This window comes from Coccinella septempunctata, chromosome 1 (assembly GCF_907165205.1).
Source record: "Coccinella septempunctata chromosome 1, icCocSept1.1, whole genome shotgun sequence".
In the NCBI taxonomy this organism is placed as follows: Eukaryota; Metazoa; Arthropoda; class Insecta; order Coleoptera; family Coccinellidae; genus Coccinella; species Coccinella septempunctata.
Window position 1 is genome coordinate 47,839,232 of NC_058189.1, and position 16,739 is coordinate 47,855,970.

Here is a 16,739-nt window from a genome sequence, read left to right on the forward strand (position 1 = left end):
GATTTTCACTCAGATGATGGTCAACTATTCAGGATTCATAATCTGTAAAAAACTTTACTTGCACCCCTTGCAAACTACCCTTTTTCGACCCTTTTCCGTATAAAACACCGAATTTGCGCTAGGAAGCGCTCAGTCAGCTGACCATAACTTCTATTTTTTTATCAGTTTCAAGATGAGATTTTCACTCAGATGATGGTCAACTATTCGGGATTCATAATCTGTAAAAAACTTTACTTGCACCCCTTGCAAACTACCCTTTTTCGACCCTTTTCCGTATAAAACACCGAATTCGCGATATAAAGCGCGCAGTCAGCTGACCATAACTTCTATGTTTTTATCAGTTTCAAGATGAGATTTTCACTCAGATGATGGTCAACTATTCAGGATTCATAATCCGTAAAAAACTTTACTTGCACCCCTTGCAAACTACCCTTTTTCGACCCTTTTCCGTATAAAACACCGAATTCGCGATATAAAGCGGCGCAGTCAGCTGACCATAACTTCTATGTTTTTATCAGTTTCAAGATGAGATTTTCACTCAGATGATGGTCAACTATTCAGGATTCATAATTCGTAAAAAACTTTACTTGCACCCCTTGCGAACTACCCTTTTTCGACCCTTTTCCGTATAAAACACCGAATTCGCGCTAGGAAGCGCGCAGTCAGCTGACCATAACTTCTATGTTTTTATCAGCTTCAAGATGAGATTTTCACTCAGATGATGGTCAACTATTCAGGATTCATAATCTGTAAAAAACTTTACTTGCACCCCTTGCGAACTACCCTTTTTCGACCCTTTTCCGTATAAAACACCGAATTCGCGATATAAAGCGCGCAGTCAGCTGACCATAACTTCTATGTTTTTATCAGTTTCAAGATGAGATTTTCACTCAGATGATGGTCAACTATTCAGGATTCATAATCCGTAAAAAACTTTACTTGCACCCCTTGCAAACTACCCTTTTTCGACCCTTTTCCGTATAAAACACCGAATTCGCGATATAAAGCGGCGCAGTCAGCTGACCATAACTTCTATGTTTTTATCAGTTTCAAGATGAGATTTTCACTCAGATGATGGTCAACTATTCAGGATTCATAATCCGTAAAAAACTTTACTTGCACCTCTTGCAAACTACCCTTTTTCGACCCTTTTCCGTATAAAACACCGAATTTGCGCTAGGAAGCGCTCAGTCAGCTGACCATAACTTCTATGTTTTTATCAGTTTCAAGATGAGATTTTCACTCAGATGATGGTCAACTATTCAGGATTCATAATCTGTAAAAAACTTTACTTGCACTCCTTGCAAACTACCCTTTTTCGACCCTTTTCCGTATAAAACACCGAATTTGCGCTAGGAAGCGCTCAGTCAGCTGACCATAACTTCTATTTTTTTATCAGTTTCAAGATGAGATTTTCACTCAGATGATGATCAACTATTCAGGATTCATAATCTGTAAAAAACTTTACTTGCACCCCTTTCAAACTACCCTTTTTCGACCCTTTTCCGTATAAAACACCGAATTCGCGATATAAAGCGGCGCAGTCAGCTGACCATAACTTCTATGTTTTTATCAGTTTCAAGATGAGATTTTCACTCAGATGATGGTCAACTATTCAGGATTCATAATCCGTAAAAAACTTTACTTGCACCCCTTGCAAACTACCCTTTTTCGACCCTTTTCCGTATAAAACACCGAATTCGCGCTAGGAAGCGCGCAGTCAGCTGACCATAACTTCTATGTTTTTATCAGTTTCAAGATGAGATTTTCACTCAGATGATGGTCAACTATTCAGGATTCATAATCTGTAAAAAACTTTACTTGCACCCCTTGCAAACTACCCTTTTTCGACCCTTTTCCGTATAAAACACCGAATTTGCGCTAGGAAGCGCTCAGTCAGCTGACCATAACTTCTATTTTTTTATCAGTTTCAAGATGAGATTTTCACTCAGATGATGGTCAACTATTCGGGATTCATAATCTGTAAAAAACTTTACTTGCACCCCTTGCAAACTACCCTTTTTCGACCCTTTTCCGTATAAAACACCGAATTCGCGATATAAAGCGCGCAGTCAGCTGACCATAACTTCTATGTTTTTATCAGTTTCAAGATGAGATTTTCACTCAGATGATGGTCAACTATTCAGGATTCATAATCCGTAAAAAACTTTACTTGCACCCCTTTCAAACTACCCTTTTTCGACCCTTTTCCGTATAAAACACCGAATTCGCGATATAAAGCGGCGCAGTCAGCTGACCATAACTTCTATGTTTTTATCAGTTTCAAGATGAGATTTTCACTCAGATGATGGTCAACTATTCAGGATTCATAATCCGTAAAAAACTTTACTTGCACCCCTTGCAAACTACCCTTTTTCGACCCTTTTCCGTATAAAACACCGAATTTGCGCTAGGAAGCGCTCAGTCAGCTGACCATAACATCTATTTTTTTATCAGTTTCAAGATGAGATTTTCACTCAGATGATGGTCAACTATTCAGGATTCATAATCTGTAAAAAACTTTACTTGCACCCCTTGCAAACTACCCTTTTTCGACCCTTTTCCGTATAAAACACCGAATTTGCGCTAGGAAGCGCTCAGTCAGCTGACCATAACTTCTATTTTTTTATCAGTTTCAAGATGAGATTTTCACTCAGATGATGGTCAACTATTCAGGATTCATAATCCGTAAAAAACTTTACTTGCACCCCTTGCAAACTACCCTTTTTCGACCCTTTTCCGTATAAAACACCGAATTTGCGCTAGGAAGCGCTCAGTCAGCTGACCATAACTTCTATTTTTTTATCAGTTTCAAGATGAGATTTTCACTCAGATGATGGTCAACTATTCAGGATTCATAATCTGTAAAAAACTTTACTTGCACCCCTTGCAAACTACCCTTTTTCGACCCTTTTCCGTATAAAACACCGAATTCGCGATATAAAGCGGCGCAGTCAGCTGACCATAACTTCTATGTTTTTATCAGTTTCAAGATGAGATTTTCACTCAGATGATGGACAACTATTCAGGATTCATAATCCGTAAAAAACTTTACTTGCACCCCTTGCAAACTACCCTTTTTCGACCCTTTTCCGTATAAAACACCGAATTTGCGCTAGGAAGCGCTCAGTCAGCTGACCATAACTTCTATTTTTTTATCAGTTTCAAGATGAGATTTTCACTCAGATGATGGTCAACTATTCAGGATTCATAATCCGTAAAAAACTTTACTTGCACCCCTTTCAAACTACCCTTTTTCGACCCTTTTCCGTATAAAACACCGAATTCGCGATATAAAGCGGCGCAGTCAGCTGACCATAACTTCTATGTTTTTATCAGTTTCAAGATGAGATTTTCACTCAGATGATGGTCAACTATTCAGGATTCATAATCCGTAAAAAACTTTACTTGCACCCCTTGCAAACTACCCTTTTTCGACCCTTTTCCGTATAAAACACCGAATTTGCGCTAGGAAGCGCTCAGTCAGCTGACCATAACTTCTATTTTTTTATCAGTTTCAAGATGAGATTTTCACTCAGATGATGATCAACTATTCAGGATTCATAATCTGTAAAAAACTTTACTTGCACCCTTTGTAAACTACCCTTTTTCGACCCTTTTCCGTATAAAACACCGAATTCGCGCTAGGAAGCGCGCAGTCAGCTGACCATAACTTCTATTTTTTTATCAGTTTCAATATGAGATTTTCACTCAGATGATGGTCAACTATTCAGGATTCATAATCCGTAAAAAACTTTACTTGCACCCCTTTCAAACTACCCTTTTTCGACCCTTTTCCGTATAAAACACCGAATTCGCGATATAAAGCGGCGCAGTCAGCTGACCATAACTTCTATGTTTTTATCAGTTTCAAGATGAGATTTTCACTCAGATGATGGTCAACTATTCAGGATTCATAATCCGTAAAAAACTTTACTTGCACCCCTTGCAAACTACCCTTTTTCGACCCTTTTCCGTATAAAACACCGAATTCGCGCTAGGAAGCGCGCAGTCAGCTGACCATAACTTCTATGTTTTTATCAGTTTCAAGATGAGATTTTCACTCAGATGATGGTCAACTATTCAGGATTCATAATCTGTAAAAAACTTTACTTGCACCCCTTGCAAACTACCCTTTTTCGACCCTTTTCCGTATAAAACACCGAATTTGCGCTAGGAAGCGCTCAGTCAGCTGACCATAACATCTATTTTTTTATCAGTTTCAAGATGAGATTTTCACTCAGATGATGGTCAACTATTCAGGATTCATAATCTGTAAAAAACTTTACTTGCACCCCTTGCAAACTACCCTTTTTCGACCCTTTTCCGTATAAAACACCGAATTTGCGCTAGGAAGCGCTCAGTCAGCTGACCATAACTTCTATTTTTTTATCAGTTTCAAGATGAGATTTTCACTCAGATGATGGTCAACTATTCAGGATTCATAATCCGTAAAAAACTTTACTTGCACCCCTTGCAGACTACCCTTTTTCGACCCATTTCCGTATAAAACTCTGATATATACAGATTCGATAATAAAATTGGTGCGTTATTAATTAATTAATTAATTTATATTACAATATCTCTAGATGACCACCTGCGAATTAGGAAGTTCAAAACACGTGTGCGCCTTCTTTCTATTGGATAGAAAGGGGCAATCTTGACATATCTGATTTACGACATAATGCGCTTGCTTTGAAGATGCCGCTGTTAGCCGTTTGGAATTGGAAGAAAGCTTGTCGTTTTCATGAGGATGGGTAAAAGATAAGAAAAAAGGAATACAAAAGAGTGGGCCATATATCTACTAACAACGCCTGCGTCAGTATCATACAGTAAAATATATGCAGTAAAACGTTTGAAAATTTTAAATTATAAACTCCACAGATATAGAGATATATGAAAATCTTCAACAGTCTCAATTCTTATAAACACGATGTACTATTGTAAAGGGTTATTTATGAGTAGAATGCGGCATCTTTGATCGTTTTCCATCTGACGGTATTCCCCTTGTTTCTGGTTGAAAAACATTTCATTCGGTACTTTGAGAATATATGTGAATTGCTTGGCGACCAAGCGTAAAAAGCCGCGTTTTCGATTTCACTTTAATAATTAATAATGTTCTTCTTTTCGATTTTGAAGAAAAAAAAAATTTTGTATTAAAAATTGGTATCGTTAAAGAACTGTTTTGCTGCCCCCAGAATGTTTTCCGGTCCTGACGGCGGCCCTGTCTAAAATCATTGAAGATTTTAAAATATTTCTTCACGAAATGATGCGAAGATATCATTTCGAAAACGAGAAATACAATACAAAAATACTCTCTTCATTCTTTCAAGAAATTTGGGCTTTCTAACAACGACGAACATATAAAATTGGGAGTTCATTTTTCGACTCGTTTTCAATTACGCCGAACAATTCTTTGCTCTAAAGTTTTACGTTGAATGGCAAACAAACTTCTTGAATGTATTCTCCGTGATCTATTTGCCTTTTTATCAAATCTATTATATCATCTTCATTTCTGTCCTTGTATGCAATCGCTTCGGATTTAATTTTCCTCACAGTTATGCATCCGATTTGATAGACTCCAAGTTCACTGATTTTATTGGAGATTTTTTTGATTCAAAAATAGTTTTCCTTTTATACTCCAAAGTTTCTTAACAAAATTCTCTCTTTTGCATCTCTCTCTACTCTACTCCTCTGACACACGAAATTATTGGCTAAAATTAAACGAAAAATGAATTTGTAATTCTCTAAATGAGGATAATGAATTATTTGCAACCATAATTGTTTCCTTCGCATATTTTTTTTTTATTAATCTCAATAATTATTAACAATCAGAATAATATTCTATAAGTTAATGTGTTAACAAGTAGTCAAGTGACTTGAATAGAGCGGGGAGATTATCTCCAGTGAGAGAATCTCATTATTCCATTAAATCAGCTGGCCAATGTCTCTTCAATCTTCTTGATAAGGTGTTTGCCAGTAAGGGTTGGAGTAAAATATTTGAGTAGTTTTCCATTCTTGCGTGGTGATGTTTGCTTCTATGCTTGATGACTTCTTCAACGTATGGTATATTTAGGTCTTCATGTAAAGTCTGGTTGGACACATACCATGGGGCGTTGGCCATCATGCGAAGTATTTTCGATTGCGTTCTTTGGATCAGAGCTATGCTGGATTTGCTTGCGCATCCCCAGATTTCTATCCCGTATGTCCATATTGGGGTGATGATAGTTTTATACAACAATATTTTGTTTGTAAGTGGTAACTTGGATTTTCTTCCGATGAGCCAATTAATTTCCCTGACTTTCAGGTCAATTTGTTTTCTTTTTTTGATAATATGTTCCCTCCAGGTTAGTCTAGTGTCTAGATGAAAGCCTAGGTATTTTGCTGATGTAGCTTGTGGAATTATTATGTTGTTCAATTTGATTGGAGGACAATGTTGCTTTCTCAGTGTAAAGTCTACTTGTTTTGATTTGGTTTCATTTATTTTTATTTTCCACTTTTTCATCCAGATTTGTAATTTGTCTAGGTGTTCTTGTACTAGTTTAGTCGCTGTTGCTGGGTCTTCATGTGCTGCCATTATTGTTGTGTCGTCAGCAAATGTTCCTGTTGTAGTGTGAGCTGTTATTGGTAGATCCGAGGTATAAAGTAGGTAAAGGAACGGGCCCAGCACGCTTCCTTGTGGGACTCCAGCTTGAATGGGACAATAATCTGATACTTCATGCCCTACTCTAGTTCTAAACTGTCTGTTTGTAAGGTATGAATTCAGTATATTGAAGAATTTTAGAGGAAGAATATTTCTTATCTTGAATAGGAGTCCTGAATGCCATACTTTATCGAACGCTTGACTCACATCCAGAAAGACTGAAGTACAGTATAGCTTCTTTTCAAACGCTTGGTTTATGGTTTGCGTTATACGATGCGTTTGTTGAACAGTTGAGTGACCTTGTCTGAATCCGAATTGATGTGAAGGAATCCAATGATCTATGGGAATTTCGGCGTTTATTCTCTGAAGTAATAATCTTTCCAATATTTTCGAGATTATTGGCAGAAGGCTTATGGGTCGATATGATGTCACTTCGTGTGGATTCTTGCCCGGTTTCAGTATCATGAGTACTTCTGCTGTTTTCAGTGATCTGGGCCAGTGCCCGAGTCTCAATATAGCATTAAAGATGTAGGTTACCATGACAATCCCTTTTCTAGGCAGTTCTTTGATCATCTTTGCAGTTATTCCATCAATACCTGGTGCCTTTTTAAGGTTCAGATGAGTGATTTCTTTGTATACTTCTTTAGGTGTTAAGAACTTTATATTTTGAGTTTCTGTAGGGATGTAAGAAATATTTTCCTCAACAATTTCATCAATGACCTGGTCATTTGGTTAAAATACCTCTGTCAGGTAATGTGCAAACAATTTCGCCTTTTCTTTTTCGCTTCTAGCCCATCTAGCATTGGTTTCAGTTGAGTTTTTCACTGGAACATTTTGTTCTGTTGGCTTTACCTTGGATTTTATAGGTCTCCATATTGAGTTGTCGTATCGGTTCAATCCGGTGATATATATATTGAATGATTCTTCCTTCAATTCTCTTAGCCTATTTTTAAGTTTATTGCTTATATTATTGAATGCTGTTTTGTCTGCAGGAGCATGTGTGTTTTGCCATCTAGATCTTATTTTGCGTTTTTCAGCAATGAGCTTTTTAATTTCTAATGGTATTGGTTCTGGTTTGTTGTCATTGCAACTTCTTGGAGTACTTTGGATGGCTGCATCCTTAAGAATAGTTGTAAATGAATCAAGTGCTTCTTCGATTTCTTTTTTTTCCTTCAGTCTCAAGGAAAGAGAGACCCGCTCATGAATTAATTTGCGGTATTCAACCCAGTTGGTTTTACGATTATGTAGTTTTGGTGGAGACTTTTTATTGATTATCAAGGTGCTCAGTGACGCTATTACTGGAGTATGATCTGATGATAAGTCATAGCTTGAACATACATCCATATATGATGAAGCTATTCCATTTGTTATAAAAAAATCTAGTAGATCAGGGGTTTTATTCGGATCACTGGGCCAGTATGTAGGACTTTCAGTAGACAAGAAGGAGTAGTTTTTTTCATGCAACAATTTGGCCAGCTCTCGTCCCTTGGTGGTGGTTAATCGTGAGCCCCAGAGAGTATTCTTACTGTTAAAATCTCCTCCGACAAAGAATTTTGTGCCTAATGTGGTAAAGAAATCTCTATAGTGGTTAATTTTCAGATTGTGTTTAGGGGGACAATAGACAGCTGATATTGTCAATTCATAGGAGAACATTCTTACTTTGACCGAAGTAGCTTGAAGGTGATCAACTTTGTATTCTGGCATTACATAGTGGCTTATTGTGTTTTTAATTAGAATTGCTGTTCCGCCGTGTGCTGTGTTGTCTGGGTGGTTGGTAGAGTAGGTGATGTAATTTGGTATGTTGAAGTATGACCTATCAGTGAAATGTGACTCACTTATGAGGAGGATGTCGATAAAGTTGTGTTGTAAAAAAGTTTCAACTTCATTCTTGTGTTGCAAGAGTCCGTTGGCATTCCATTGAGCTATTCTAATTAGTTTAATGAATTTTGTTGATCAGCGTTGAGAGCATGCTCAAGATCATGCTATTTTGTTGCATTAATTGCTGAAACATGCCTTTAAATTCTGTTTAAAAGGTACTTAGTATTGTTGAACTGTTTTCTTCATTTTGTGTTGTAGTTTTGAAATTTTTGCGTAGAGCTTCAGCGTAATTCATTTTCTGCGGCTGTTGTGTTGGTAATTGATTATCCATATGTTTGTTGTTGAATGATGTTTTTTGTATGTTCAACCTATTATTATCGTTGTCAGGTTTCTTGACTAGGTCATGATAAAATTGACACCCTCTATAGTTCGCTGGATGCGGACCATTACATAATACACATTTTGCTGGGGTATTGTTGCTTTTTTTGCAATGTGCCGTATTGTGCTCCCCACCACACTTCACACATGCATATGGCCTATTGCAATAGGTTTTAGTATGACCATATTGTTGACATCTCATGCACTGAATTAGTCCTTTCACTTTTTTTGGTGGTTCGATTGTCACTAACCTGTTCTGTATGCCATGTATCTTGTAAATTTCTTTGTTGTTCAGGGCTGGTTCAAGATCAACGAAAAATAAATTCAGAGGTTCTTTTGTTATCCTACTTTTTCCATTGTGAATATTTCTTACTGTGTGTCCTTCTTTGGAGAGTTCCAGCTTGATATCCTCAACATTTGTTGTGTAATGGACATTTTTTATAACAACTCTGAATGCTCTTTCCTGCTTTGGTTGATACGTGTGGTGTATTATATTATTATTCCTCATGTGGTGAATAAGTTTTCTATAACCTTCAACAGTTAGACAATTCACTTTCACAGTATTGTCAGCTAGGGTTTTTGTGGTGAATTGATCCATTTGAAGGATTTCACTCATGATGGAGATCATCTCATTGTAATTATTAACTCCGTAAACAAAAATGGGCGGAGGGCGAGGATCCTTGGTGATTGGTTTATCTGCTTTATTACTCTCTTCTTTATCTTCATTCAGACTGCTGAATCTATTATGTGTTGGGATTTCATAATTTTTTGAATTATTAATTTTCCTTTTCTTCGTTGTACGTCCTATACTTTGCCAACTTTGTTGATTTTTGTTTGTTTGATTTATTTCACTAGCGCTGAATCCAACGAATTCTTCCTCACTTGTTGAGGACATTCTGTAGTCACTAGATGAATGTGTACCTTCCTGTATATCCATATTTATTTCAGTTGACGGGGTATTTACGGCATCTGGTGTCAAATTCATATTTTTATTTTATCTCACGCTATCAGTGGTTATCAGATCCATCCACCATCTGGACTGATAAGGAATCACTTTATTTCTCGATTTCAATTGAATTCTGGTCAACAAATTAGCGGAAATATTTAAATTGTCGAAAATATATTTCCTTCTCTGGAGCGATTTTCGAATTTTACTTAGTAATAGCTCGATCAATCCGGGTTTTTATGCCCGGAGTCGGTGGCTGATTACTAATAACACTTTTTTTTTGCGTAGGTATAGGATTTTATCAGCGGCTGTTGTTTACGCGACGGCTGCCTGATGTGAACTTTTTTCCTTCGCATATGGCCTAGATTTTAACGCAGCCTATTTTCCTATACATACTTGGTATATCTGACTACTACGCTGCCAACATTATTGACATATCGGTTTATACGATTTTTTTAATGATAGGGATAAAATAATTTGTCTAGCTTATTAGCCACGAAAACTATCTCAGATTTATTTGCATTAGCGAAGACCTTTGAATTTTTTTTTTACGCCATTAGTTAGTACCAAAATTTTCACCAGTCTATTCCCTTGTTCCATCATTAGAAATTTTTGAATTATTCACAATCTACAGGATGGGCAAAATTCGTTGTTTACTGAGGGGATCTAGAGATCTAGTAGCAGCTAGAAGAAACGGATGACACATTCTCGAGATCTTTTTTCATAACTCATCCAAATCTGAAAACAGAACCGGCCTATCTATTCTAGATTTTGAGTTATGAACAAAAATTGGGATTTTGTCGATTTAGTAAAGTTCTCATAACTTCTTTGTGTTTGAAGATACAGATCTGAAACTTGAACCTTCTTAGTCACTTTTATACGTAGACTCTACTGACAGTACCTTTTTTCCCATTCAAAAATGACAAATTCATTGAAAGTTTGCATTTAAAAAAACGAAAGATCGCCTAATGTTTCGAAATGAAAAAATATTTGGTGCTTGTCAGTGGATTCTGCTTAAAAAAGGGCCTGTAAATGGTTCAAGTTTCAGATCAAAAAAGTTATGAAAACTTTTCGAAATCGTCAAAATTTAATTTTTTGCTAATAACTGAAAAACGGTTTTCACCGTTCTTTGTTTCTCTGAAAAAGAGCTCGAGAATGAGTCATCCGTTATCTTCTAGCTGCCATAGTTTTCGAGTGTCCCTCAGTAGACAAAGAATTTTGCCCACCCTGTATATGGTTTTACCCATCCTCATGAAAACGACAAGCTTTCTTCCAATTCCAAACAGCTCACAGCGGCATCTTCAGAGCAAGCGCATTATGTCGTAAATCAGATATGTCAAGATTGCCCCTTTCTATCCAATAGAAAGAAGGCGCACACGTGTTTTGAACTTCCTAATTCGCAGGTGGTCATCTAGAGATATTGTAATATAAATTAATTAATTAATTAATAACGCACCAATTTTATTATCGAATCTGTATATATCAGAGTTTTATACGGAAATGGGTCGAAAAAGGGTAGTCTGCAAGGGGTGCAAGTAAAGTTTTTTACGGATTATGAATCCTGAATAGTCAACCTTCTTCTGAGTGAAAATCTCATCTTGAAAGTGATAAAAACATAGAAGTTATGGTCAGCTGACTGCGCGCTTCCTAGCGCAAATTCGGTGTTTTATACGGAAAAGGGTCGAAAAAGGGTAGTTTGCAAGGGGTGCAAGTAAAGTTTTTTACGGATTATGAATCCTGAATAGTTGACCATCATCTGAGTGAAAATCTCATCTTGAAACTGATAAAAACATAGAAGTTATGGTCAGCTGACTGCGCGCTTCCTAGCGCGATTTCGGTGTTTTATACGGAAAAGGGTCGAAAAAGGGTAGTTTGCAAGGGGTGCAAGTAAAGTTTTTTACGGATTATGAATCCTGAATAGTTGACCATCATCTGAGTGAAAATCTCATCTTGAAACTGATAAAAACATAGAAGTTATGGTCAGCTGACTGCGCGCTTCCTAGCGCGAATTCGGTGTTTTATACGGAAAAGGGTCGAAAAAGGGTAGTTTGCAAGGGGTGCAAGTAAAGTTTTTTACAGATTATGAATCCTGAATAGTTGGCCATCATCTGAGTGAAAATCTCATCTTGAAACTGATAAAAAAATACAAGTTATGGTCAGCTGACTGAGCGCTTCCTAGCGCAAATTCGGTGTTTTATACGGAAAAGGGTCGAAAAAGGGTAGTTTGCAAGGGGTGCAAGTAAAGTTTTTTACGGATTATGAATCCTGAATAGTTGACCATCATCTGAGTGAAAATCTCATCTTGAAACTGATAAAAACATAGAAGTTATGGTCAGCTGACTGCGCCGCTTTATATCGCGAATTCGGTGTTTTATACGGAAAAGGGTCGAAAAAGGGTAGTTTGCAAGGGGTGCAAGTAAGGTTTTTTACGGATTATGAATCCTGAATAGTTGACCATCATCTGAGTGAAAATCTCATCTTGAAACTGATAAAAACATAGAAGTTATGGTCAGCTGACTGCGCGCTTCCTAGCGCGAATTCGGTGTTTTATACGGAAAAGGGTCGAAAAAGGGTAGTTTGCAAGGGGTGCAAGTAAAGTTTTTTACGGATTATGAATCCTGAATAGTTGACCATCATCTGAGTGAAAATCTCATCTTGAAACTGATAAAAACATAGAAGTTATGGTCAGCTGACTGCGCCGCTTTATATCGCGAATTCGGTGTTTTATACGGAAAAGGGTCGAAAAAGGGTAGTTTGCAAGGGGTGCAAGTAAAGGTTTTTACGGATTATGAATCCTGAATAGTTGACCATCATCTGAGTGAAAATCTCATCTTGAAACTGATAAAAACATAGAAGTTATGGTCAGCTGACTGCGCCGCTTTATATCGCGAATTCGGTGTTTTATACGGAAAAGGGTCGAAAAAGGGTAGTTTGCAAGGGGTGCAAGTAAAGTTTTTTACGGATTATGAATCCTGAATAGTTGACCATCATCTGAGTGAAAATCTCATCTTGAAACTGATAAAAACATAGAAGTTATGGTCAGCTGACTGCGCGCTTTATATCGCGAATTCGGTGTTTTATACGGAAAAGGGTCGAAAAAGGGTAGTTTGCAAGGGGTGCAAGTAAAGTTTTTTACAGATTATGAATCCTGAATAGTTGACCATCATCTGAGTGAAAATCTCATCTTGAAACTGATAAAAAAATAGAAGTAATGGTCAGCTGACTGAGCGCTTCCTAGCGCAAATTCGGTGTTTTATACAGAAAAGGGTCGAAAAAGGGTAGTTTGCAAGGGGTGCAAGTAAAGTTTTTTACGGATTATGAATCCTGAATAGTTGACCATCATCTGAGTGAAAATCTCATCTTGAAACTGATAAAAACATAGAAGTTATGGTCAGCTGACTGCGCCGCTTTATATCGCGAATTCGGTGTTTTATACGGAAAAGGGTCGAAAAAGGGTAGTTTGCAAGGGGTGCAAGTAAGGTTTTTTACGGATTATGAATCCTGAATAGTTGACCATCATCTGAGTGAAAATCTCATTTTGAAACTGATAAAAACATAGAAGTTATGGTCAGCTGACTGCGCCGCTTTATATCGCGAATTCGGTGTTTTATACGGAAAAGGGTCGAAAAAGGGTAGTTTGCAAGGGGTGCAAGTAAAGTTTTTTACGGATTATGAATCCTGAATAGTTGACCATCATCTGAGTGAAAATCTCATCTTGAAACTGATAAAAACATAGAAGTTATGGTCAGCTGACTGCGCCGCTTTATATCGCGAATTCGGTGTTTTATACGGAAAAGGGTCGAAAAAGGGTAGTTTGCAAGGGGTGCAAGTAAAGTTTTTTACGGATTATGAATCCTGAATAGTTGACCATCATCTGAGTGAAAATCTCATCTTGAAACTTATAAAAACATAGAAGTTATGGTCAGCTGACTGCGCCGCTTTATATCGCGAATTCGGTGTTTTATACGGAAAAGGGTCGAAAAAGGGTAGTTTGAAAGGGGTGCAAGTAAAGTTTTTTACGGATTATGAATCCTGAATAGTTGACCATCATCTGAGTGAAAATCTCATCTTGAAACTGATAAAAACATAGAAGTTATGGTCAGCTGACTGCGCGCTTTATATCGCGAATTCGGTGTTTTATACGGAAAAGGGTCGAAAAAGGGTAGTTTGCAAGGGGTGCAAGTAAAGTTTTTTACGGATTATGAATCCTGAATAGTTGACCATCATCTGAGTGAAAATCTCATCTTGAAACTGATAAAAAAATACAAGTTATGGTCAGCTGACTGAGCGCTTCCTAGCGCAAATTCGGTGTTTTATACAGAAAAGGGTCGAAAAAGGGTAGTTTGCAAGGGGTGCAAGTAAAGTTTTTTACGGATTATGAATCCTGAATAGTTGACCATCATCTGAGTGAAAATCTCATCTTGAAACTGATAAAAACATAGAAGTTATGGTCAGCTGACTGCGCCGCTTTATATCGCGAATTCGGTGTTTTATACGGAAAAGGGTCGAAAAAGGGTAGTTTGCAAGGGGTGCAAGTAAAGTTTTTTACGGATTATGAATCCTGAATAGTTGACCATCATCTGAGTGAAAATCTCATCTTGAAACTGATAAAAACATAGAAGTTATGGTCAGCTGACTGCGCGCTTCCTAGCGCGAATTCGGTGTTTTATACGGAAAAGGGTCGAAAAAGGGTAATTTGCAAGGGGTGCAAGTAAAGTTTTTTACGGATTATGAATCCTGAATAGTTGACCATCATCTGAGTGAAAATCTCATCTTGAAACTGATAAAAACATAGAAGTTATGGTCAGCTGACTGCGCCGCTTTATATAGCGAATTCGGTGTTTTATACGGAAAAGGGTCGAAAAAGGGTAGTTTGCAAGGGGTGCAAGTAAAGTTTTTTACGGATTATGAATCCTGAATAGTTGACCATCATCTGAGTGAAAATCTCATCTTGAAACTGATAAAAACATAGAAGTTATGGTCAGCTGACTGCGCGCTTCCCAGCGCGAATTCGGTGTTTTATACGGAAAAGGGTCGAAAAAGGGTAGTTTGCAAGGGGTGCAAGTAAAGTTTTTTACGGATTATGAATCCTGAATAGTTGACCATCATCTGAGTGAAAATCTCATCTTGAAACTGATAAAAACATAGAAGTTATGGTCAGCTGACTGCGCCGCTTTATATCGCGAATTCGGTGTTTTATACGGAAAAGGGTCGAAAAAGGGTAGTTTGCAAGGGGTGCAAGTAAAGTTTTTTACGGATTATGAATCCTGAATAGTTGACCATCATCTGAGTGAAAATCTCATCTTGAAACTGATAAAAACATAGAAGTTATGGTCAGCTGACTGCGCCGCTTTATATCGCGAATTCGGTGTTTTATACGGAAAAGGGTCGAAAAAGGGTAGTTTGCAAGGGGTGCAAGTAAAGGTTTTTACGGATTATGAATCCTGAATAGTTGACCATCATCTGAGTGAAAATCTCATCTTGAAACTGATAAAAACATAGAAGTTATGGTCAGCTGACTGCGCCGCTTTATATCGCGAATTCGGTGTTTTATACGGAAAAGGGTCGAAAAAGGGTAGTTTGCAAGGGGTGCAAGTAAAGTTTTTTACAGATTATGAATCCTGAATAGTTGGCCATCATCTGAGTGAAAATCTCATCTTGAAACTGATAAAAAAATACAAGTTATGGTCAGCTGACTGAGCGCTTCCTAGCGCAAATTCGGTGTTTTATACGGAAAAGGGTCGAAAAAGGGTAGTTTGCAAGGGGTGCAAGTAAAGTTTTTTACGGATTATGAATCCTGAATAGTTGACCATCATCTGAGTGAAAATCTCATCTTGAAACTGATAAAAACATAGAAGTTATGGTCAGCTGACTGCGCCGCTTTATATCGCGAATTCGGTGTTTTATACGGAAAAGGGTCGAAAAAGGGTAGTTTGCAAGGGGTGCAAGTAAGGTTTTTTACGGATTATGAATCCTGAATAGTTGACCATCATCTGAGTGAAAATCTCATCTTGAAACTGATAAAAACATAGAAGTTATGGTCAGCTGACTGCGCGCTTCCTAGCGCGAATTCGGTGTTTTATACGGAAAAGGGTCGAAAAAGGGTAGTTTGCAAGGGGTGCAAGTAAAGTTTTTTACGGATTATGAATCCTGAATAGTTGACCATCATCTGAGTGAAAATCTCATCTTGAAACTGATAAAAACATAGAAGTTATATAGATTAAACTTCGCGCCTAGACGATTTCAGTTCAATTGATCGAAAAATTATATCGAACAAATTCATTTTTCCAACGAATTGTTCGAATTATCAAATTTATATATGCCAAACATCAAATATTTATATTATTTCCACTACTAATCTCATTTCGTAATGCAGAAGCGATTTTTCGGCGAAAATAATAGTAGGGGTACGCCACTGGCGGCCGTCGCCGCTTCGGGTATCTTCGGGATTCTGTCAGCTAGAAATTGTCAGCCAACTTCACACCGCTATGCAAATTATACAGTGTCCAAAAAGTAAACCTTCACACAATGGAGAGTAGCCTCCAGAGACAACCTTGTCTCTGGTAGCCTCCATATTTCACACATTAACGATGAAGTCAGAATCAAAAAGTAACCCTATTTTTCTCGATTAACTATAGGCCATCACGTTATAACCAAAGATGATGTTATAACATCAGTAAATTAATAACAAAGACTTAATCTCTCTCTCTCATTAATTTCAAGGAGGATTCACTGTATAAGATACACATATGTATATAAAAGGTAAATTGAAAATGACGAGAAGTATTTCTAGGGATGATAGCGCATAAAAAAAAAGATCTTTGTCTAATGAAATTATATCCATGGGTACTACAACCAAAGATTAACTCCTCTTTGCTTCAACCCCCAAAAGAGCCTCAAAATAACTGATTCTTTCCACAGACTACAAACCCCCTGGGGTTAAATACTACTAGT